Source organism: Camelus ferus, chromosome 2 (genome assembly GCF_009834535.1).
Source record: "Camelus ferus isolate YT-003-E chromosome 2, BCGSAC_Cfer_1.0, whole genome shotgun sequence".
In the NCBI taxonomy this organism is placed as follows: domain Eukaryota; kingdom Metazoa; phylum Chordata; class Mammalia; order Artiodactyla; family Camelidae; genus Camelus; species Camelus ferus.
Genome location: NC_045697.1, coordinates 92,406,143 through 92,429,500, shown reverse-complemented (window position 1 = coordinate 92,429,500; position 23,358 = coordinate 92,406,143). Strand labels below are relative to the sequence as shown.

The 23,358-nt window shown below is 34.2% G+C and overlaps 1 long non-coding RNA gene across 1 annotated transcript in view; it reads right to left on the bottom strand.

The window, feature by feature from the left end:
• LOC116658364 overlaps positions 1-22,577 on the bottom strand; it is a 28,247-nt gene extending 5,670 nt beyond the window's left edge. The window contains exon 1 of the long non-coding RNA XR_004313749.1: positions 22,465-22,577. This is a non-coding gene — a long non-coding RNA (uncharacterized LOC116658364). The remainder of the gene's footprint in view (positions 1-22,464) is intronic.
• Between the last annotated feature and the right edge of the window lie 781 nt (positions 22,578-23,358).

Sequence of the window (23,358 nt, the reverse complement as noted above, 5' to 3'; positions counted from 1 at the left end):
AGTGCAAGAAAAAAACTAGTATGTTATTGTTTAACTTAGAAAAATGATGTGGATGCACTAATGGATGTCACAAAAGACAAAAATACTTGAATAATATGCAGTCATTTAAAATAAAAATTCAGGATTAAAATAGCACTTGATGCAAAATAAAGTGTTATCTTTACTTGGAAACAGGTGATGATATGTTTAAGAGCACAGGTTGAGGTATCAACTTTGACAAAGTAGACTAATGCTTGTTTCTTCTGGGAAGCTACATGTCCACACAGAGAAAAACGTAAGATACAAGATTATCTAGTAAGATGCTTTCAAGAAGATATGAGTAAATAAATCAAACTTTTAGAACCAAAGTCATCAGGAATTTGATAGATATCAAAATAGAAATGTTGCAAAGAATCACTATATATTTTCTCTTTTCTAGACAAAGCAACCTCAAACCCTTCAAATTTATTTACCACTAAATTTCCTATCTCTTTATTTTTCATATTGCTGTTACCTTTTAGGATTTGAGCCTGTAGCTGATCCCTACTGCCACAGATTTGTTTTTGAATGTACTTGAGGTCCCCTACATTTTGTTGAAAGTAGAATATCAAATACTACACACAAGAACTAGAACTCCAAAATCGGGAGAACTGAAGAGGTGGTCCGAGTGTCATGTAGTGATTGTGTGAACTACACATTTTTTGTAACCACATAGTATAAAGGTAAGCATTAAAAACAGAAAATACACACATGTGAAAACATATTATAATGCTAGAATATGGTTCTAGAGGAGCAAACTGTTTTGTTATCATGCTTTTAACTGAGGTGACTTGTCCATAAAAATGCTGAATCAATAGGAAATTAATTGCTAAGAAAAAAAGGGCTAGTTGCCTTTGATGGATAACCCCATGGTTTTTTAATCAAATTACTTGTTTTGAAAGATTTTCCATTAGAAGCTTTTTTTAGGTACATAATAGTTGAGACATATTTACTCAATCTTACCTACATCTAGACATTTTATCTATAAAAAAGATACTGTAATCCCAAGAATTTTACTGAAAGTCATTTGAGTCAATCAAATGTAGATACTAAATGTTGAGCAATATGTAGCTTTAGATTAATGCTAAATTTTGCATTCTAATTTTAGCATGTCAGTGTTTTACTTTTGCTCCTTTTACTATTCAAGCGTTTTCATCAATTAATTCACTCTTTTTTTGGCAAGAACAGTCAAATAAAATTGTTGTCTACTCAATGGTTCATTCTGAAAATTAAATCATGGTGTCTATTGTTCTTTTCTTGAGATACTGACCTCAGAAATCTCTATCCAACATTATAATACACACACACACACACACACACACACACACACACACACGAATGAAACACTTCTGCCTTCAAGTTACAATCTTAATTTTCCCTTCACTAGATTCAACAGGACATCACTGGGATGAGAATAGGTATTTTTCACCTTTCTAAAAGAGAGAAGTTAAATTCCTTTGGAAGGATTTACTTGCATTTCATTCCCAAAAGCTCCCTAAACTCCAAGCAAAATTTCCAGTCTGTATTTTATTAAAGGAAAAGTGAATCATTTCCAGAGATTTTCAAAAGTGATTAGAAATAAAAAGATCATTGTTTGTTTGATAAAGATGAAAACAATTTGTTGCAAGTGTTTACTCAAAATAAGAAAGACCATATAAAAGGTATTTGTCCAATATACTAGCAAAAAAGAGAACTCAAATAAGTGCAATTTGAGAACAATGTATGCTTCTAAACTATTTATATGACATATAAAGATTGATTAATGATCAATTATTGGCCAATTATAACTACTGCCATCCTCAAAAATCAAACCAGTTTGTATTCCAGACATCCTTTGGTGATTTGTTTTGTTTTTTTTGTTTGTTTGTTTTGTTGAGGGGCAGAAGTTGCTTGGTTATTCAGAATCACTCTATTCCTTTTATTTTTAGAGCTAAAGATTTAAGAAATGAATTATCCATTTAAGTAATTTTGAATACACAGTATTTTATTTCCATGAATATAATAACTCTCTAAAAGCACAACAGGAAAAATAGAAGAATTCATGTGCAAAAATTTTAACTAGAATTTATACATATTAAACAATTCTATATTGCTATAATAAACATTGCATAGTAGTCACAAATTGGGTATAGAAATGACAAAATCCACAAAACCTTGGGTTTGGAAATCATCACTGTATTGAGCAAACTGCTCAGGTGTGATAATTATTTGCCCATCTAATGTTTATATGATATTTACCTGAGTCAAACTAGCATATCTTCCCCTTCTGATAATGATATTCTTTATTTTCTCTTAGGAATTGCATCTATGGGATTCTAGCGGAGTTGTCAGTCATGTGCCCTCAACACCCTTGAATGGTGGCCATGTTAATAGGCCAACCAATCCAAATATACCACATTCCTGTACACAGCAACTGTTCAGGAGAAAATGCTAACCCACAACAGGGGCAATCTGTTTTCTTTCCTGATGTTGTTACCTGTAAAAATGACATGAACATAGAATTGTTAAGCTATCCTGCCACACATGAAGAAAGCCTATCTTCTCTGAGATATAGATATACAGATACATGACAATCTTGTTGAAGCTCTTGGATCCAATAGTCTCTATGCCAGCATCATCACTGAGCTTTCAGCTGTGAGCTGTACACCTGGCACTGTAAACCAAATTGAACTGTATTTCATCACTTACATGCAAGACAGTCCTGATCAATGCATATTTCACAGGGCTCTTATAAAAAGAAGATGTGAGAAGTGTTTACCAGAGTACCTGAATGTAGTGAGCACTCAATAAAGAGTATCAGTATTATAAATATGTGTTTTATTATTTTAGTCATATTAATGACCGTAAGTGTGATCAATAGTACGGTTCTGGGAACCAGAACACAGATTTAAACACAATCACTATAAAATTGATGGGGACTTTGGGCAAGTTACTTAACCACACTAAACTTCACTTTCTTCATTTAAAAAGGGGGAAGAAGTGGATAATGATACTGTCTCTCATAAATTTAGAGAGATAAATAAATGTTCAACTACAAGGAAAAATTAGATAACAGCACTCAAGAAATAGGGTTATTCTTATTTTTCTTATATTTATTATTCAGAAACTGCAAAATTTATAAGGAAACTTAACACATCCTTTAATCCAATCATCCACTGAAATCCCTTGACAAAACCTGACAAGTCATTCTTCTATGTTTAAGTAACTAAAACGAAGTAGTTTTTCCTCTTTTGAAGAGAGGCTTTTCCCAAATTTTAAAATATCCTTCTTACACTGATCCAAAAAGGTGAGTTCTTAAAGCTTCTACTCACTGAACTATTTATATCTCTGGCTCATGCAAATGTGGACTAATGCCTTCTCCACATGACGTCTTTCAAGCAACTGAAAGCAGTTATTAGGTACTTCATAATTAGGGTTGCCATATAATACCTTGCCAAAACTGAGACACTTTTGTGAGCAGAAGAGTAATATTAAAAATTATGTTAGGATAAGAGGTATAAATCTGTACTGTACTAGGAAAACTGGGATGAACATTCACTTTCCATGATGCTTTCTCCCCATTGGGTAAAATATTCACAGTACCTTCAATTCTTCTTTTCATGATACAGGACTGTTTCCATTTTAATGCAGCTTTCCTAATTTACTTGAATTTCCATTTTAGTTTAGAGTCCCCCAGAGCTGAATTCAAGAGTCCAAAGGAAAACATGTACATTCAAAAGCTCTGCAGAAGAGTTTATCAAAGCAGCTCTTTGTAGACAGAACAGTCACATAATCACAGCATTCTGCAGCACATTATTTTTTTCTGTTTCAGTATATTCTGAATACTCAGCTGTATGCTGTATGAATGTAATTGAAACTTTCAAGAGAATATAAGGCTTACATTTTGTCACCAGACTGAGTGAAAGAACTAGGAACTATGAGTATAAAAACACAAAATTGATTAAAGTACAAAGGTTAAACAGGGAAAAATGAATATATGAATGAAATGGCTAAGGAAGCCAGGGCAGTATCTATTTTTAAACCCTCTATTAAGAAGCTAGGGATTTAGGTTGAACATCAACATAACTTTTCAAAGAAACAAACAAAAAAATACATGCATATATACTTGTACTTTATGTTCTTACCACTAGTTCAAATGTATAAAGTGGTGTATTAGTGCTGTTATTATCGGTAAATTCAATTTATGCATTTTTCCTAAGAGAACCTTTGAGGGCCATCACAGCCTTTAGTGTTTGTTAATTGTAACTGATGTTTTAATTTCTTCAGATTAAAAATTGCAAAAATTCTAATTATATAAAATACTCTTAGATTATTGAGCTGCGTTTTGCAAGAGGCAAAATTAGGAATCAAGGTAAACCAAATCGTGTTCTTTCTCTCTCTCATGAAAGAGCGAATTAACTTTACATCTTTTCTATGATACATACATTTTATGCTAATCTGTAAGCATGCCATGTTCCTTGTTGAAATCAGGAAAATAAATTCCACAACTAGTTTGGGTTAATCCCTATCAGGGAATTCATGGAACACAGGAAATCATTAATGATTATAATCTATAGTTTACTATAGGAATTATCCTTAATGAGGTAATTTTTTAAGTATTTCTAATGTAATTGTGTAAATCATAGGAAAACAACATTCTGTCACCTTCTAGGAATAGACTCTATAGAAAAGTGTTAAGAATAAATATTTGAATTCCAAGACACTTTTTAAATATAGTGCTTTGACTCTCCAACTTGCTTTTAATTTTTTTTAATTCAAATTTTTATTGAGGTCATTGTAGATTCACATGTAGTTATAAGAAATAACACAGAGACATTCCATGTACACTTTACCCAGCTTCATCTAGTGGTAAAATTTTGCAGTACTTGTGGAATATCACTAATATTATATTGACATTGATACAATCCACAAATTTATTCAGAGTTCTCCAGTTTTACTTATACTTGTGTATGTATGTTGTTTAGTTCCATACAATTTTTTCACATGTGAAAGTTCTTGCATCTATCACCACAGTCAAGATATTGAACAGTTTCATCACTACAAGAGACCTCGTGTTGCACCCACCTCCCTCCTGCCACTATACAACTCACACTAAACCCCTGGCAACCATTATTCTTTTATTTATACAATTTTACCATTTCAAAAACATGCAAAAGGAATGATATGGTATACTGTTGGGGTCAACTCTGTTCACTTAGAATAACTGCCTGAATATGCTACAAGTTGCTGCATGTATCAAAAGCTCATTCTTTTTTACTGCTGTGCAGTGTTCCACAGCATGTATATCCCACAGGTTGTTTAAACATTCACCTGTTAAAAAACATCTGGCTTGATTTCCATTTCTGGTTTTCACAAAATAAAACAAATATTACAAATAATGCTGTTAATATTCATGTACAGGTTTCTGAGTGAACTTAAGCTTTCATTTTCTCGGACAAATGATCAAAAGTGCAATTGCTGTGCCATATGCTCATTGCCTGTTTACTTTTATACAAAAATGTCAAATTATTTTCTAGAGTGGCTGTCCCATTTTACATTCTCACCAGCAATGCATGAGTGATTCAGCTTCTCCAAATCCTTGCCAGCATTTAATACTGTCATTATTAATTATTTTAGCTATTCACTAGGTATGTAGTGTTATTTCATTGTGGTCTTCATTTGCATTTTCCTGCTGCCTAATGATACTAAACATATTTTCATGAACTTATTTGACATCTGTAGATCCTCATCAGTGAAATGTTCATGGCTCTTTTGCCCATTTTCTAATTGGATTTTGTTTTTGTTGACTTTTGACAATTCTTTATATATCCTAAGTACTAGCTTTTTGTTTTTTTTTTTTTTTTTTTTTTGGTTAGATCTGAGGTTTACAAATATTTTTTTTCTCATCAGTAGCTTACATTTTCATAATTTTCATTTCCTTCACATGGGCTTTTGCAGACTATAATTTTTAAAATTTTGATAAGATCTAATAAATCATTTTTTCCTTTTATACATTGTGCTTTTGGTGTCAAGTCTAAGCTAACTATGCCTAACCCTGGTTCCAGAAGATTTTCTGTTTTGTTTTTTTTTTTCCCCAAGAATCTTATAGTCTACATTTTAAATTTAAGTCTGTAATCCATCTTGAGTTAATTTTTGTACAAGATGTAGATTTAGGTCAAGGTTCTTTTTTTTTTTTTTTCCAATCTCCAGTTGTTTCAGCATCATTTGTTGAAAATACTATTCTTCCTCCACTGAACTGTTTTTGCACCTCTGTCAAAAATTAGTTGAGCACATTTGTGTAAGTCTGTATGTCTACTTCTAGGTTCTTTGTTTTATTCCATTGATCTACATATCTAACCCTTAGCCAATAACACATTTATACCATACTGCCTTGATTACTGTAGCTAAATAGTGAGACTTAAAGTTTGGTAGAGTAATTCCTCCCAATTAATCCTCCTTTGTCAAGATTATGTTAGCTATTCAAAAATGTGTACCTTCCCATACAAATTTAGAGTGTGCTTATCTATGTCTACAAATATACTTGCTGGAATTTTGATAGGAATGGCATTAAACCTATGGATCAATTTGGGGAGAATTCACATTTTTACTATGTCAAATCTTCCAATCCATAAGCATGGCATATTTCTCCATTTTTTGGTCTTGTTTTCTTCTCTTTTTTAAATTTGCAACTTTCAGCATACAGATGGTGTACATCTTATGGTAAGTGTATACCTGAGTATTTCATTTGCTTTGAAGCCACTTTAAAAGGTATTGTGCTTCTGGTTTTTCTATATTCATTTTTAGTATATAGCAACAATTTTGATTTGTGTGTTGATTACTTATCCTGTGATGTTCCTGAGCTCACTTATTATATAGGAATATTTCTATAGATTTCTTGGGATTTTCTATGTAGATAATCATGCCATCTGAAAATTGTGGGTTTTATTACTTCCTTTTCCATCTGCATGTCCCTTACTTCTTTTTCTTGACTATTGCAGTGGCTGGAACTTCAAGTATTATGTCAAATAAGAGTAGTGAGAGCTTGCCTTGTTCATGATCAGAGGTGGTGAAAATTCAGTTTTAACCATTAAGTATAAAGTTAGCTTTAAGGTTTCTGTAGTTGATCTGTATCATGCTTAGTTGTTTATCTTTCTTTTAACTTGCTAGAGGCTTTTGTTAAAAATAAGTATTGAAAATTTTCAAGTGTTTTTTCTGTGTCAACTGGTACGATCATGTATTTTTTTTCTTTAGCTTGTTGATATTACTGATTATACTGATTGATTTTTTTCAAATTTTTTTCAACATTTTTCAAATGTTGAACCAGACTTAAATATCTAGAATAAGTTTTATTGTTTGATTTGGTTTGCTAATATCTTGTTGAGCATTTACATATCTAAGTTAATAGACATATTGGTCTGTTGGTTTTAGAAATAAAGTAGTACTGCTTTCATAAAACAATATAGGGAGACTTTCTTATTCATATTTTCTTAAATGTTTGATAGAATTCTTGAGTGCACTGATTCTATCCTCAATCATTTATTCTCCATTACTGAGCCCATTCAGCACGTTTTTCTTCTGTTGTTTGTTTTTTTAAATTCTATACTTTCCATTTGATTCTTCTTTATTACTTCTACTTATTTGCTGAGATTTTCTCTTTTTTATTTATTCCAAGTGAATTTATAATTTACTGTTTAAGTACTTCTATAATGGTTAATAAAATTCTTCCCAAATACTTTCATATATTTCATCTTTGTATTATCATCTTTTCTTATTCAAGCTGTGACTTTCTCGGTTCTTGATAGGATAGGTAATTAATTTTTAATTGTAGACACTTTGTCTATCATTTTAGAAGTCTCTAGTTTCTATTAAACTATTTTTTTAGTAGGTGTCTTAGTCTGTTCAGTCTGCTATAACAGAATACCATGGACTTGGTGATCTATAAACAGCAGAAATTATCTCACACTTCTGGACGCTGAGACCACCAAGATTAAAGGGCTAGAAGATTTGCTGTTGGGTGATGGCCCACTTCATGGTTCATAAACGGATATATTGTCACTGTGTCCTAACATGGCATAAAGGCAAGGGAGCATTCTGGGGTCCCTCTCATATGGGCACTAATCCCATTCATGGGGGCTCCACTCTCTTAACCTAATCACCTCCCAAAGTCCCCACTGTCATATAACATCACATTAAATGACAGGACTTAACATAAACATTTTGGAAGGACACATATATACAGTCTATACCAGTAGGTGATCATCCCATTTGGGTTTAGCACACAGATACTCACCTACTTGTACAGGCTGTGTGAGCTGTGGGTCCAATGTCCACTAAATTTTCAGAGCCTTTGAGGTATTATTTGGATCTTCTGGGCTTATCTGGTGCAACTAGGGTCTCACTGGTCTCTGCTGGTGCTTCCTATGGTGATGAAAGATGTTTCCCCTGGGCTTCTGAGTATCTTGATGTGGAAACATATCATCAAGTTGTCTTCATGAGCATGTACTGAAATCCCCCTACTAATGCTCCCTAGCTGCTCCAGTGTCTCTGGAAAGAGGATTTCAGGCCCATGGGATGAGAAACTTCCTGAACCAGACTGTTTCCTGTTAGTAAAACCCTTTGCTGGTTCTTCCTTCCTGCTTCAATGTCTCTGGGTGGGTGAGGGGAGTCTTGGGCTGAGGGTTCAAAAAGGCTTCCTGGGCTAGGCCACTTGCTGTGAGGAGGTACCATTTATTGGTTCTGCCCCTCTACTCCGTTTGATTTCCTTTTTAGGGTTCCAATATTCATATAGCGATAGCAACTATAACACAAGACTTTAAAGTATTAATGAGTTCATTTATTTAACAAATATATTTTTAATATCTTCTGAGTGCTAAGATCTATGTTGAGAACATCACATTGTCAAAAGATTTCATGACACAGAAATTTTGTTATTTTGCAAAGAAGTATTTCTTGAAACACATTTATAATTTTTCTATTTTTGTTATATTGTACACTGCATATGACATAAATCCTTCATATTAACTATAACAGATGAGACAGAAACTGTGCACTTCTAATCACATTAATGGAGCTGTCCAAGGATGTAATAGTGTAAGTATTATAAAGTAAAGGTACAGAAAATTCAAGCAATATGAAATAACAATATACCTTACTTCAGTCATATAACTCTCTTTTATGATGTAAAAATCACTATTTTATTTTTAACTCACTAAGTACCCACAGATTCAATCATCACTCCCTCCATAAAAAAAGAAACTAATAAGCAGTCTTTTAAAACTTTAAAACATTTCTTGTATATGCTGCCAAAGTTTAAAAAAGTCATAGAGATTCAGAAGGTGGGGTTGTAAGTTGTATTTTTATTCATAGGTCCTGTGTGAAGTGTGTGTGTATGTGTGTGTGTGTTTAATTAAGACACATAAATTAGTGTGCATCTGCATATTACTGTAGCCAGATGAATGTTTCAGCAGTACACTTGGCCATCTTCATACTTTGCTGTGAGATTCTGCCTAGGAATACAAGAGTCACTATGGCAAATAGTAAATGAGCAGTGGTGAGTGTGAGTGATTCTAGGGGGGTCACTTAGCAAAATCTTGAAAAAAGAACAAAAAGGCACCAGAGGAAAGGGAGATACACTCAATAGATATTGGCTAAATAAATGAAGGAGTCTCAAACAGACAGCAGTTACGGAGCTAAATCTTCTTAAGTTTATTTCTTCTATCCTTCACCCCCAAACCTACAAAATAAATATTTTTATACCCATTTGATGGATGATGAAACTACCATTTGAAAGGAAAGACCACACCATCACATAGCTAACAAGGGGAAGAACCAGGAATTAACCCAAAACTCCACTTCTCAAACTCATGAAATCTCTATTCTACAATGATATAAAAATTCACAATAAAAAAAGTCGTAGGAGCCAAACAGATTCTGAGGGTTTTTTTACTTATGCTCTTGATTTGTGATGCCAGCACATTTTTCATACATTTGTGGTCTTATAAGGTACCAGACTGCCCACAACTCTGTAATACACATTTCATTGCTATAAAGCAATGTTTGTATTGTGTCTGTGTTCTAATTTCCTGGTTCTTTATCTCTGACAAAAATTTTAATATGTGCTAATAATTTCCACGAGGGGTTTTGAACAATACTCCTCTCTCAGATAAGCATCCACTAATTTACATGCCATGAAACCCCCTGCTTTTCTCTCAAGCCTTTCTCCTAATTTCAGGAGGACAATCACAATCCCATTCAACTAGCATGCTGGTGCTGAGCAGGGGAGCAGTATTTGTTTATAACATTACTTATCTCGTAGAATTTGGGGAAAACTCGTCTCAGAGAACTAGTTAATGCTTATCTCACAGAAAGCACTCTCATAACAGATGTCAGAAGAAGTGGATGGTGGTGGTGGTATCAAAAACAGGAGGAGCAATATTACTGGGGCAGTAGCAACCTCTGCTGCCGCAATTACCTAAAATCTGAGGAAGGCTGATGATTAGTCAGGGTAAGTTAGGTTATGCTACAGAAACACAAAATGTAAGAACACCAACGGCTAAATCAAGCAAAGATTTATTCTTCATTCATATGATATTTTTAATAGAGGTGCATGGGGTAGAAAGACAGAGATCCTTATCATAGTAATCAGAGACTAAGGACCACAAAGCCTTCCTCTAAGTGAGTATTTTTTTTGACGGCAGGAGATGGGGGAAAATATATGAAGAGTTAACTTGTCAGCTTTTAAAACTTCCACCAGGACATGAGACATAGCATATCTGTTCACATTTCATTGTTCATAATAGGGTACCTGGCAATGCCTAACTTCACAATGAATGGGAAGTGAAACACTACTTTGTGGACAGAAGGAGAAGAAGTATACGTGTGCACAGCCCTGATCGTGGAATAGTTGGCAGTGTCCACAACTGTTTCATTGGTCCCATCTTCAAAACTTCTTTCACTCGCAGAACCATCAGTTTATAACCTTGCAAATTTGTATGAATTTGCTACAACATCTTAGAAACAATTAACAAGATATTCACCCCCTCTGCCATATGCCAAAGTAAGAGAATAATTACATATTAGCACTAGAGCAAATAATAGGTTACATTCCACTGCAGGTTTCAATGACATATTATCATTGCAAACTTTTGGACCTTCAATTTTTCATGTTACCATATATTTCTCATGTGAATATGTCTTAGAATTTTATAAAGAAAGATGACACAAACCCTATGCTGAAGAAGTTATAATCTATTAAGGAAAAAAGACTAGGACAGAAATAATATAATAAAAGGTTGAATATTGGAATCAAGGGAAAACTAAAGTTGGATGACACCTGGAACACAAGGAAGAATGATCAAGTTGGTGATATTGGAAAGCACTGTTCATAAGGGGCTTGATGGATAAGTAGGATCTAGATGGATAATAACTGCTAAACTGTCGGTATGCTTATTGTGTGCTAGGAGCTGCTTTGTGTGATTTAGTTATATTATCTTACTTATTCCTCACTATAACTTTCATATTATAATTTATGGACGAAGATACTGAGACTCAGACAGATTCTGACACCCCACACAGTTAAGTAACAGAGCTAGGATTCAAACTCAGGGAATCTCACTCTAGGACCACTATATTCCATTCCTCCCACCCTGTTGAAATGATACCTGAAAAAATTAGAGAGAAAAGAAGTACAAACGGGAAATGTGTAGCTATGTTCTGGGAGCAACACTAGGGCCAGTTTGATGGTATATAAGGCATTTTGTAAGGGGAGGTGAGCAAATGGACTTAAAATAAAAATTTGGGTCATACTGATAAAATAATACCTTATCAAAGTCATTGGAACAGGAGAAAAGAATAACAAGTAATGTTTTTGAGGAATTTGAATTTTTTTTAATTGGTAAAAGGAGTCTCATATGACTTGTTTATGAAATTTATAATATTTATAATCTGATTCCTAAGTTAAGTATCTCTTCATACTCTATCCTGATCACTCTAAATTCTGCCTGAAATCACAAAAAATATTGAAATATAGTATATTTACATGAGAAAAAAAGTTTTAGGTGACTGTTCAAATTTCTAAAATGGTATACATTACAGACATCATGGTAAACTTCCACAGAGATATATATGTCAACATTTCACTTTAAATAGAGTATCTCGTATTTTTGCATAAAGCGTTCTAATGATGTTGTTTCCAGGGATAATTAGAACTTTTGTTTAGCTTAATGTTTTTTCAATTTGAGAGAAAAACATTTAACCTTGCTCTATTTTCCATCTCAGTAATATCCGACAGACGGTGTAGAGATCATGAATGTGGCACTTTTCATATGTATGAAAAGGGTTTGGCTTTATCCCATGTCTTTTTGTGCCAACCAAACATTTCAGGAATCAAACTCCCAAATAAACCATTAAGGCCATATGCCTAATTAAATACAACTGGTCTCCTACTATCTTATCCTTATTTTAAAAGAATGTTGGCTTGGGTGTATGTATCAGTAGAACTAACTTGCCTATTAGGGTTTTAACATTAATTTGAGCTAGGACTTCAAAAGACTTTACTTGTCCTTAACTTTATGTCTATGGTACTAATGATATAAAACATACCTATAAAATAGAGGCTAATTATTCAAGGAATAAATTTATGTCTACCTTACCTTAGTTAAGTAACTACTATACTGCCTATTTGCTTTGAATTTCAAGGAAAATTATTTTTCTTAATGGAGTAGCCAGTATGTTTAATTTATACATATGCAAATTTACTATGTATATCACTATTCATTCCATAAAAGAAAGGACATTTTAACAAAAAAGTGTTAAATAACCAGTCGCACAATTAGTAGCAAGAAATTTATACTGAATAAATTTTGTTGTGCAATGTTGTTCTTTTTTTTTTTTTTTTTCGTTCTTTCTTTTGCTACTGATTTCTAAAGTGTAGTTTTAGTGCCAGTCCTGAGATAAGGATTTGGAACCTTTCGTCCTATGTGTTCTATGGTTGAAATGAATTACCAAAAAAACTTTATGTACAAATTTCCAGATAATTGATATGATTAATGTTGAACAAAAGGGCTTATAATGAATTAACTCAAATAACCTAAGGATGATTATAAAACAAACAAATGATTTCATATAAAGGAAGAAACATCTTCATTTTCGATTTGTTCACTACTGAACACTCAGTTTCTACTAAAATACTTGACATAAAGGTGTTCTAGAATGAAAAGCTGAAGTAAGTAAACAAAGTAAGTTCTGACAGAATGATGGATACTCTTCTCTATTAAAATGTTCTTAATGCTACCATGATATAGTAAAAGACTGGTGCTCTTAAATATTCTAACCTCTTCTTAAGAAGAAACAAATAACTAGACATAAACCTATAACTGACTAAACATTTCATAGGTTTATAAATGTTAAAATTATTAAAAATGATTAAAGAAAACAATTTAGGTATACAAGCTTCATTTAACACTTTATGAAGTGGACACTCTCCATTCAGAGAACTGCAAAATGCAGCAGAAGATAGACAGCTTTTATAGGATTAAGAATAAAGGACAAGGAAAAGAAAAATAGAAGATATCTGATTGGCTGGGGCTACACAGTCAACTCTGGGGTGAGAAGGCGCAGAGCTGGCTTGGTGTTTATGACTGGCTGACTGGATACACCTTCTGGTCAAACATGACATTTACAGGGACATGAAAGTTACCTCAGTTTCGGATGGCTGACATGGCACTTGGGCAGAAGCAGCTTCATTTTGAGCCTAGAAAGCTATTTCAACAATTATTTGTTAAAATATCAACTACTTAAAATATTTATTACTTGACTGATTTAACTGATACTTATTTGGGGATAGTTACATCATTGTACATAAGGGTTGATGGAATTTAAGGGAAAAGGCTCTAAATCATTGATGACCAATATAAAACACACAAAAAAGAAAAAAATTAAGTAATTCTAAACTATTGTGTGTATGTTTCTGTATCAGCTGTAAGGTGAGAGACCTTTAAAAACAAAACTAAAATATATACCATAGCCTAAATGGAATTGTCACAGTTCTCAACTAACTTCTATAAAGCCGAACATTAGCATTTCAAAATGAGAACGTTACTTGATTGAGTGAAAGGTTGAGAAAATCAGATGAAATGGAAGATTCCCGAGTAGAATACCAAAATACAGATCTAGATTTGAAGAAGGGAAACAGGTATGCATTACTGGTGAATAAAAGGAAATGAGAACAAGGCATTATACACAAAACCCCACAAAAGAATTTTGAGAATAAGCAAAATACAAATCATTTAAATAGTTTAATGCTGTTTTCTCTCTCTTTTGGAGGAATACTGAAGTATTATCAATGAATTTAGATTCCAAAAGAGATGTGAATTCAAAGTTTTTATTTTTTAGTTGAACTTCATATAACCTCTGAAACATGATTACCTTTATCACTCATTGGAGAAGTCTTTAGAGCAGGATAAAACTTCGCATTACAATGGCACTGAATTGGCTGTGCTCAGTGACAAAGCCAGAAACTCTGTGTGGGCACAGAGTGCCCTGCTGAGAAAGAGAATGTGCAGGCTTAGGAATATGGGAAACAATACAGTTGCATTTTTGCTTGTCTTTCTATAGCTAGTAAATTTTTGAACCAAATATAGAAATAAATGATAAATTCATATCCCTGAATGTTTATTTTTAATTGCCCTATCCCTTCACTCAGTACCTTTTATGTGTAGATGCTAATTAAATGATTGGATTTTACATATAACAATGAGGAGGAGGAGGAGGACAATGACAATATGAGCAATTAAATAAATGGTTTACATGCATTAAGCAAAATCTGAGAAATGGATACCTGATTGAAATATGGAGGCATTTATTTGGGTTTTTTTAGGATTGCAGCCCAGGAGACAGAGAGTCAAGAAGCACTTGAATTGTGTTCCACCAGACTACAACATGAAGGAGGTCTATAAAGGCAAAAACCACGAAGGTTGCAGTTAGTTACCTGAGTTGTTTATCAAGAATTATAACTGGAGCTAGTGAGAAGTAAGGGTGCTTGTTAAGCAAGGATTGGTTGGAGTCTGAAATGGTTGCACAGTTACAAGGAGAGACTGAGATCGTAATGCTGCAGCTGGCAGGTGATGTTCCAAATATGGCTGGGGGTGTCCTTAGGCCTGATGCAGTTCAAAGAAAGTTCAGGTTCTCAGTGGAGTAGAGACCTATCTGAAACCAGATCCTCAATGGCCGCCTGACTCCATCTTTGTATGCCCAAATTGTGATTACTTCATTATATTTTCAATTTGTTATCATATGTATTACCTGATTTAATTCTCAAAACAAATCTTAGGTATATTTGTTATTAGCGTTTTACAATTGATGAAACTGAGATCCAAGAATACACAAGCTAAAACCAAAATGATTCAAGTTAAGAACACAGGTTTGTCTGACTCTTAAGCATGTGCTTTCAAGCTCCACGCTAGATTATTTTACTATAATCCAGAATGTTTTCTTAAAAGAGGATCAGCTGTTCTTGCAGTGTTATCAAACATGTGCAGTTGAATCTTAAATGGATTTCTGATTCAGCGGTTCCTGTACCTTTTACACAGAATTGTTTTTTATTGTATGTGCAATATGGGGTCACTCATCTCATCTGAAGTCCTGTAGTTAATATAAATTTATTAACTTTATTCAGGTATACTTGATATAATAAAGTAATGGCCTATCTCTGTTTAATAATTACCTCTTAGTAATAGTAGGTTAACACTGGGTATGTGTTGACTAAGAATGAAGAACTCTTCTAGGTAACCTACATGTATTAACTTATGAATGAAGTCCTTCTGTTAGGCAGTTAGATAGAAATGAGCACTGGGCAGGGGGAGAGAAAGGGGAAAGGAGCAACCCAGAAAATAATGCTATGCCTGCACTCAGGATAAGGGGCTCTAAAAGCTTTCTCTAAATGAGGGCCAGCAGAGAAGCTGGCTAGGATCCAACGCTGCATCTGTGCAATAGAGAGAAGGATTGGCTTAACTTAACCCAATGCTCATTATAATGTAGTTAACGTTACAGTTTTAGCCCCCTCCCGTAGGTTTCTCTGTGTGCTTCATGGGTTAGAATCTGCCCCAAAAGGGATGAGCATAACTGAGCACAAGGTATCAGTCAGCCTGAGAATTCAAAAGAACCTGAGCCACAAATCAATCAATCAGTCATGAAAAACGCCCTTAAGCCAGGATATAAAAACAGGAAAAACAAAGGAGTGGCGCCATTTTTCCCCTCTTGGATTAGCCTGCTCCCAATTCTTGGGAGTGTACTATATTTTACTACCTTTTTACTTTACTAATAAAATCTTGTTTATATCACACTTTCTGTCTCTCGTTAAAAAAAATTTTTTTTCAGGTGACTAAGAACTAAGCTAATTCTTACTTCCCTCCTCCTGGTAACACTTCCAATAACCCTTCAAGGACAACAGGGCAAGCTTCAGGGATGTGAGACCTGTGCATTTGTAAAAAGCTTCATGCTCAGAAGGGCCTGTTTAATGATCTGCAGTCATCATTTTGATAGTCTAAATAACTATATCAATGAATACATGTTTTTAAATTAAGTCTGATGGGACAATGAAGCATGCACAAAAGCTGAGGAGCTACATGAAATATACAATCCCCATTCCTCACTACCTTATTTGCATACACCATTCACAATGCCCCAAGTGTATAAAATTTCAGGGGACCCACAATGGCATGGGAGGTCAGGGAGACTCAAAGCAAGACAAGTTTAAACATGTTATATCAGTCACTGAGTTGAACAAAGGTGCTGATAGCTCCTAGATGCCATTCATTCTCTTCAGATCAGAACTTACTATGAGCACGGAAAGAAAGCAACAGCATTCCAAGAAACATGAACAACCAAAGAACCCTCTCATGTCCTTCCTTTCATGTCATTTCCCTGTATTCAACCATTTATGCTAAAAGAATAACATAGAAAGGAAGAGAAAAATAGGGTAAACCAATTTCCAAAGTTTGTCCTTCCTTACTCATCAGCAAGCTATAGCTAGAGACTACTGGTAGAATGTGTACATTTCAATAAGTGAAATAAAAATAGGTGAGTTTATTTCGTGAAGTATTCCCATTCCACAGGTAAAAGCAAAATAGATATGCATATATGAGCTATGAAATAAGAACTGTGAAATATCAGCGATTTCATATACAGGCTAAATGTCCTCATGTTCTTATTTTAAACTGACATTGCATTATATAAAGATGAATGGTATAATTTGTGCTAATAATTTAAATTTTTAATATTTCTTCTTTAAATGATAAAATGAGAAACAAAAAAATCATCATGAGACTATAAAAGGGAAAAGCATTATATTTTAGTGCCTTTAATAGATATTTTTTTTTCCTGCTTCTTGAAGACAGGCCTCTTTTTGCAATGGATCATGCAAATTACAGAGTTAGCCTTGTAGGGATATTTTATTATTGTTAAGTTTTATGTTACAAATAAGGAAACTAAGACTCACAGGTATTAATTAATTCGCACCATGTCAACAGCTGGTAAATGAAGGAAGAATCTTAAGCCAAGCAGTAAGGTGCCAGAATCAATGATCTAAATCACTACATCAAATAGCATAGTATAGCATAAATAATACAGGATTTAAAATCATGACTGGAAATAAGTCCTTGTCCCTTCATTTAGTCTATGAGAAAGTCCCTTAAAGTTACTCTGACACAAAGTTTTATCACAAAAAGGGCTATTAATATCTATATCATAAGTTTGTTGAGAAGTGCAAATAAATAATGTATGTGAAAGCAATCTGAAACCACAGAAGCACTATGCAGACATTAGTTACAATAGTTCGGCTATTTTGAATGTTTATATGCAGCCAACTTACATGAAAATAAAATGCACCTTTTAGGAAATAATTAATGATAAGGTGATAATTGCCAAAAACCCAGTACAACTGAGGCATTTTGAAATCTATGCAAATTGAATAGAAAAGTGAAATGAATTATCCACGTCATTTAGATTGGATAATTAGAGGATTGGCTGAGATGATGGAATAAAAAGTTCCTGAGTTCACCTCCTCTCATAAACACACCAAAATCACAACTATCTGCAAAACAATCATTGATGAAAAAGATCAGAACCAACCAGAGAAGATCCACAACTAAAAACACAAAGAAGAAACCACGAGACAGGTAAGAGGGGCAGACTCACAATATAATCAAGTCCCATATTCTAGGCTGGGCAACCCACAAACTGGGAGAATAATTATATTGCAGAGGTTCTCCCTCAGGAGTGAGTTCTGAGGCTCACATTGGGTTCCCCAGCTCATGGGTCTTGCACTGGGAAGATGAGCCCCAAGCACATTTGGGTTTGAAGGCCAGCAGGGCATGATTTTGGGAGCCCCACAGGACTAGGGGAAATAGCAACTGCACTCTTAAAGGGCTCACAAAATCTCCCATGCACCAGAACCCAGAGAAAAAGCAATAATTTGATAGGAACCTGGGCCAGACTTACCTGCCAGTCTTGGAGGGTCTTCTGGAGAGGCAGGGGTGGCTCTGGCTCACCCTGGAGACACAGACACTGGCAGCAACCATATTTGGGATCTCGTTCTACCACGTGAATACTGGTGCAGTCAGGCAACGTCCAGGGACCCTTCCTCTAGCTCATTAGTGTCAAGACCTGGTGCTACCCAATAGCCTGTAAGCGACAGTGCTGGGACACCTCAAGTCAAACAACTAACTAGGCAGGAACACAGCCCCATTTATCAGCAAACAGACTACCTAAAGTCTTCCTGAGCCCACAGCTGCCTCTAGATATGCCACTAGACACAGTCCCTCCCACCAGATGGCCAAGACCCAGCTCCACGCAGCAGTGGGCAGGCAACAGCTCTGGAGTCTTCTGGACCCTGAATTCACCCACTGGTGAGTCAGCACTAGCCCTGGGGTCCCCTGGGGTTCTGCAGCCAGCTGCCGAGGGGCCAGGCACCACTAACCAGCAGCCAGCAGCAACTGCACAAGGCAAGACCTGGCAACCAACTGGGCTGGGGGGCCACAAAATCAGCCCTCCATGACAGAAAGACCCACCACAAACCTCTTAGGGGGAAACTCTAGAGTATATAGCTTGGGTGATGAGAGGGGAATATGCTGGGATACATAAGATGTCTCCTACAGAAGACCACTTCTCCAAGGTCAAGAAACGTAACCAACCTATTTCATACTTAAAAATACAAATAGCAACTTAGACAAAACGAGGAGACAAAGGAACATTTTCCAGACAAAAGAATAAGATAAAACCCCAGTTTGATAATTAATACATGCATCATCTGTGAGAATAACTCTGGTAAATACTTACTTCTCCCTTTCAACAAACACTTTTATACTACATGAAAAAATGTTCTGATAAAAGCAAAATTCTAGCTTGTATCTTAATAGCTAAACAAAATGCCTCAATAAATTATTACCTTTCTTTAATGAAATAAATTCTTCACTAGGTTCTATACGTTCACTCATCTATTTAAATTCAATGTTTTGTGGGTCAAAATGCCAATGCTTCCACATTTATTTGATATTTAAATTGATATCATCAAAGCAAGTTCACTCATCATCAATTCAGTAAATGACATTATTCAAGAATTTTTCTTGCTTTAATTTATTCATTTATATAGTAGTTTCTTACCTGAAATTTGGAGGTTATATCTGAACTAATGATAAATTCAAAACACAAATCAAATATTTCAAAAAATATTAACATTTCAACCATTTAAAATGAATAGAGGAGAGTTTATGAATGCTGGACTCAATTCAACTCCCTTCTTAGTTTAGTCCAATTTGTAGGACAAAAATTAAAAATAAGATCTCAATTTATAATTGTGCAAATGAAAAATGACTTTAAAGGTCTTTGTTGGAAACATCTTAAAGACTTCTCTTTAAAAGAGAAAACATTATTTTCATTTTAGGGGAAAACATAAACCACCATGTTTGACCTCTCAGAACAAAGGATGTTAGTGTTTTTCCACTGTCAAGAAGTAAAAGATCAATTTCCTAAATGTTCTACTACTCCAGGTCACAGGTGTGAGAACAGTAATTTTACTGGTAAGTTCTTACAAAGCTGACTTTCTTTTTTGTTCTGAGGGACTCTATTTCCTTCAAATAAAGAGAATAAAATGAAAATGACTTTAATCTTGGCCTTTCAGTGCTTTAACACACATTATAAGATTGTGTATCCCCGAAATTCAGTAAGGATAATTTGCGCTTTCTGAAATAGCATCTATAAAGTGAAATGCTGATGATTTTCTGTGATTTCAAGAATGTATCCCTTGAGTTAAAATTGACTTTGTGTTCCTCTTTATGTATATATCTAACTTTCTAATTTTTGATGTCTTCATCTTTTATTTTTCTTCTTTCTGATCTTTTCTCTAAATAAGGCTTTAGTTATTATTTTTCCATTTGTGTTCATCAATGACATAATTTTATAGTGCATCTTTAAAATATTCTCTGTCCTGGGCATCTTCAGATCATTATACCACTTAATTCTCACAATAACCCACTAAAACAGTTGATACCAAGCCTATTATGTGAAAAATAATGCTCAGATGAATATATCATGAAACACAATACATTTAGAAGAGATGCACGTGTGCTTTCAAGGCTAATATTTTATGTCTCTGTTTTCCCAAGGATATCTATCTCTTATAATGTCTGCAGCTCTTTACTTCTGCCCCAGCCTTAGTGGTTCTCTTGCTCTCACTTTCTATGTGTGTATGTTGGTTGCACTTTCTCTGATTTTCTGTTACTTTCTTATTTTCCTTTTTTCCTCCCTTCTTAAACTTGTTGAATCTCTATCTGAGCTAGCTTTATTACAAATTTGGTAGGATTTTCATAGTTACAGAATTGAGTTTTATGCATCCTGTTACCATTTTTAAAGCATACAAGGAGCCTATTTCCCCTTGCTTTGGTTTCTACCAAATATATGTACTCTTTGTAGATATATATAAATGAATGAGGTGTGTTTTCCTTATAAAACTTCATAGTATCTCTTCCCTTCCTGTCTTTCTTTTCCCCTTCTTTTCACCTTTTTTTGTTAAGTCCTGTTTTAAGATTTTACTTCCATCTCCCCGGCATGTAAATCCATCAGAAAAGAGAATTCATATCTGGATTAGTATAATTACAGACACATTTATTTAAAGAATAAAAAGATTCCTATCTCAGAAAACAAAACAAAAAAATCAATATCTCCCCTTTTAAATTCTACTTTTGAAATGGTTTCTACTCATAAACACTTACAAGCCTAAATATTTTAAGAGCTCTTATTTTCAGTCTCTTCTAAAAATAAATGGTGATTCAAAAAATGGAAAGTATCAATATGGTACAGCATCCTTTATTCCTCATCACTTTTTTCTCCCACTCCAATATTTTATTTTATTGTCTTAGCATATTCGTGTTTATTTATAAATAAAAGAATAATTACTGGTCACAAAAGAATACAACAAAAAAATGTGTGCACTTACAAAGAATGGAATGATTACCCAATTAAGCTATAACTGCAGGAAAGTAAAAAATAATTTGTGAAATATGCCTGTGAAATGCACCTATACATTTTCCAAGCTTCTTCTCTCTTTTTATTTGCATCTCTACGTGAAAGATATTGTGCTGCAGGAACAAATAGCCACATTAGACATGCCGGCACAGCTGCTGGGCAAGTTAAGTTTATTAAAACCTTAGGGTAGATATTTAAAATACATGCTGGACTTTTCTAATGTCACGGAAACTAATGAAGTGAAGTGTATATTTTCATTATATCTTTTCTAATTCACACCTCACACAAACTTATATATTCTCATACAATAGATGCAATGAATTCTGCAGTTGTCAAAGCAGAGTTGGTATATCTGTATGTGCATAAATACAGGTAGCAATTAAAATTGCCAGTGAAGTGTGGACAAAAATCAAGCATAAAGATTCTTATATCAAAGGATCTCTACATTATGGTACTCTGTAAAGATACTTTTGGGGGAGGGGGCAAATTCTCAAATTAGAAACATACAGACCCCAGGAGAAAAACGGAAGATCGTGAAATGTTATTTTAACTACTCATACTGGAAATGTTTTACCTAGCTTTTGGCAAGTTTTGAAAATTGATAACTTAAAGGCAATGGGTCTTTCCACTTCTATAACTAATGAGCAGTGGTTGAGAATACAGCCACAGAATCTGAGTTGGGTCTGTAATCTATCATGGGAGATGAAACATATAAAGAAGTGTATAGTCTTGCACAGAGTAACACAGTAACTATTACCTACTACGACTTCAGTATTATCATCTTTATTTTTATTATTATTTTATTGTTAGACGTCATCCCCATATATGTTGCTTAGTGAAAATATATATAAGGCTAATAATTAGGTGGATACTCATCAAAACAATAGGCACATTGTGTTTCTGTTGATTTGCCTGTGTGTGTCTATTATTAAAAGTATTTTTGGATCTTACCTGTTCCCTGTGGTCAGGATATGGAATCTGGAGCCAAACTGTTTCCCAAACATGACACCTATCAGTTGTATGATCTTGGGCATGTCATTTTCTCTCTGTCTCAGAGTTCCTCTGCAAAGTGGAGATAAAAACAGTACATTTCACATGGGATATTTGTGAGGATTCAATGGGTTAATACACATAACTATGTTAGTGCAGTGCTCTTTGCTACTTTCAGCCTATGTGGCTATTATTTGTTTTCTAAACTCTTCTTTTATCAAGAAAGGTGGTAAAGGCAATATCTATAAAATGAAAAAATTAAATTATGTATATAATACATTACAGTCCACATCTGTCATGCATTGCTTTCCTAGTAACCTTGGATAAACAAGCATACCCTACATTGAATTATACTGATGCATGTGCACTGCATTTTTAAGTTTTCCTACTGCACAAAGACATGTAAGAGGATTAATAGAGGGAAAATAATTATTTTATGCACAAAGTCCCTGTGGAAAATATTTTTAGTTCTTTGAAGTGTTTTTCCCCCTCTCAACTAATTATCAAGTAGCTGCCTGATTGCTGATGATTGATGACTGATGTAGAGGAGGTTCAGCAGGTGCTAACAGTTTGGTTAGCGTAAGTGGTTCTGAGGAAGGAGCTGCACATTTCTGAGGCAGACAGAGCTATAGAAGATTCTCTCAAGGGTGGTGATTTGGAGGGTAGGTGTAGAATTTGTGTTACAAATTTAAAAGAGTGGGATCTGAAGATTGTTTTAAATATAATTGCCAATGATAATAATAGTTCTGCTTCTGACGATGATGCATAAAAGGTTCTTTGTATTTTAAACTTTAAGGAGACAAAAGAAAGTCAAGAAAAACTTGAGTCAAACCTAACTTCCCTAAATCTACTATT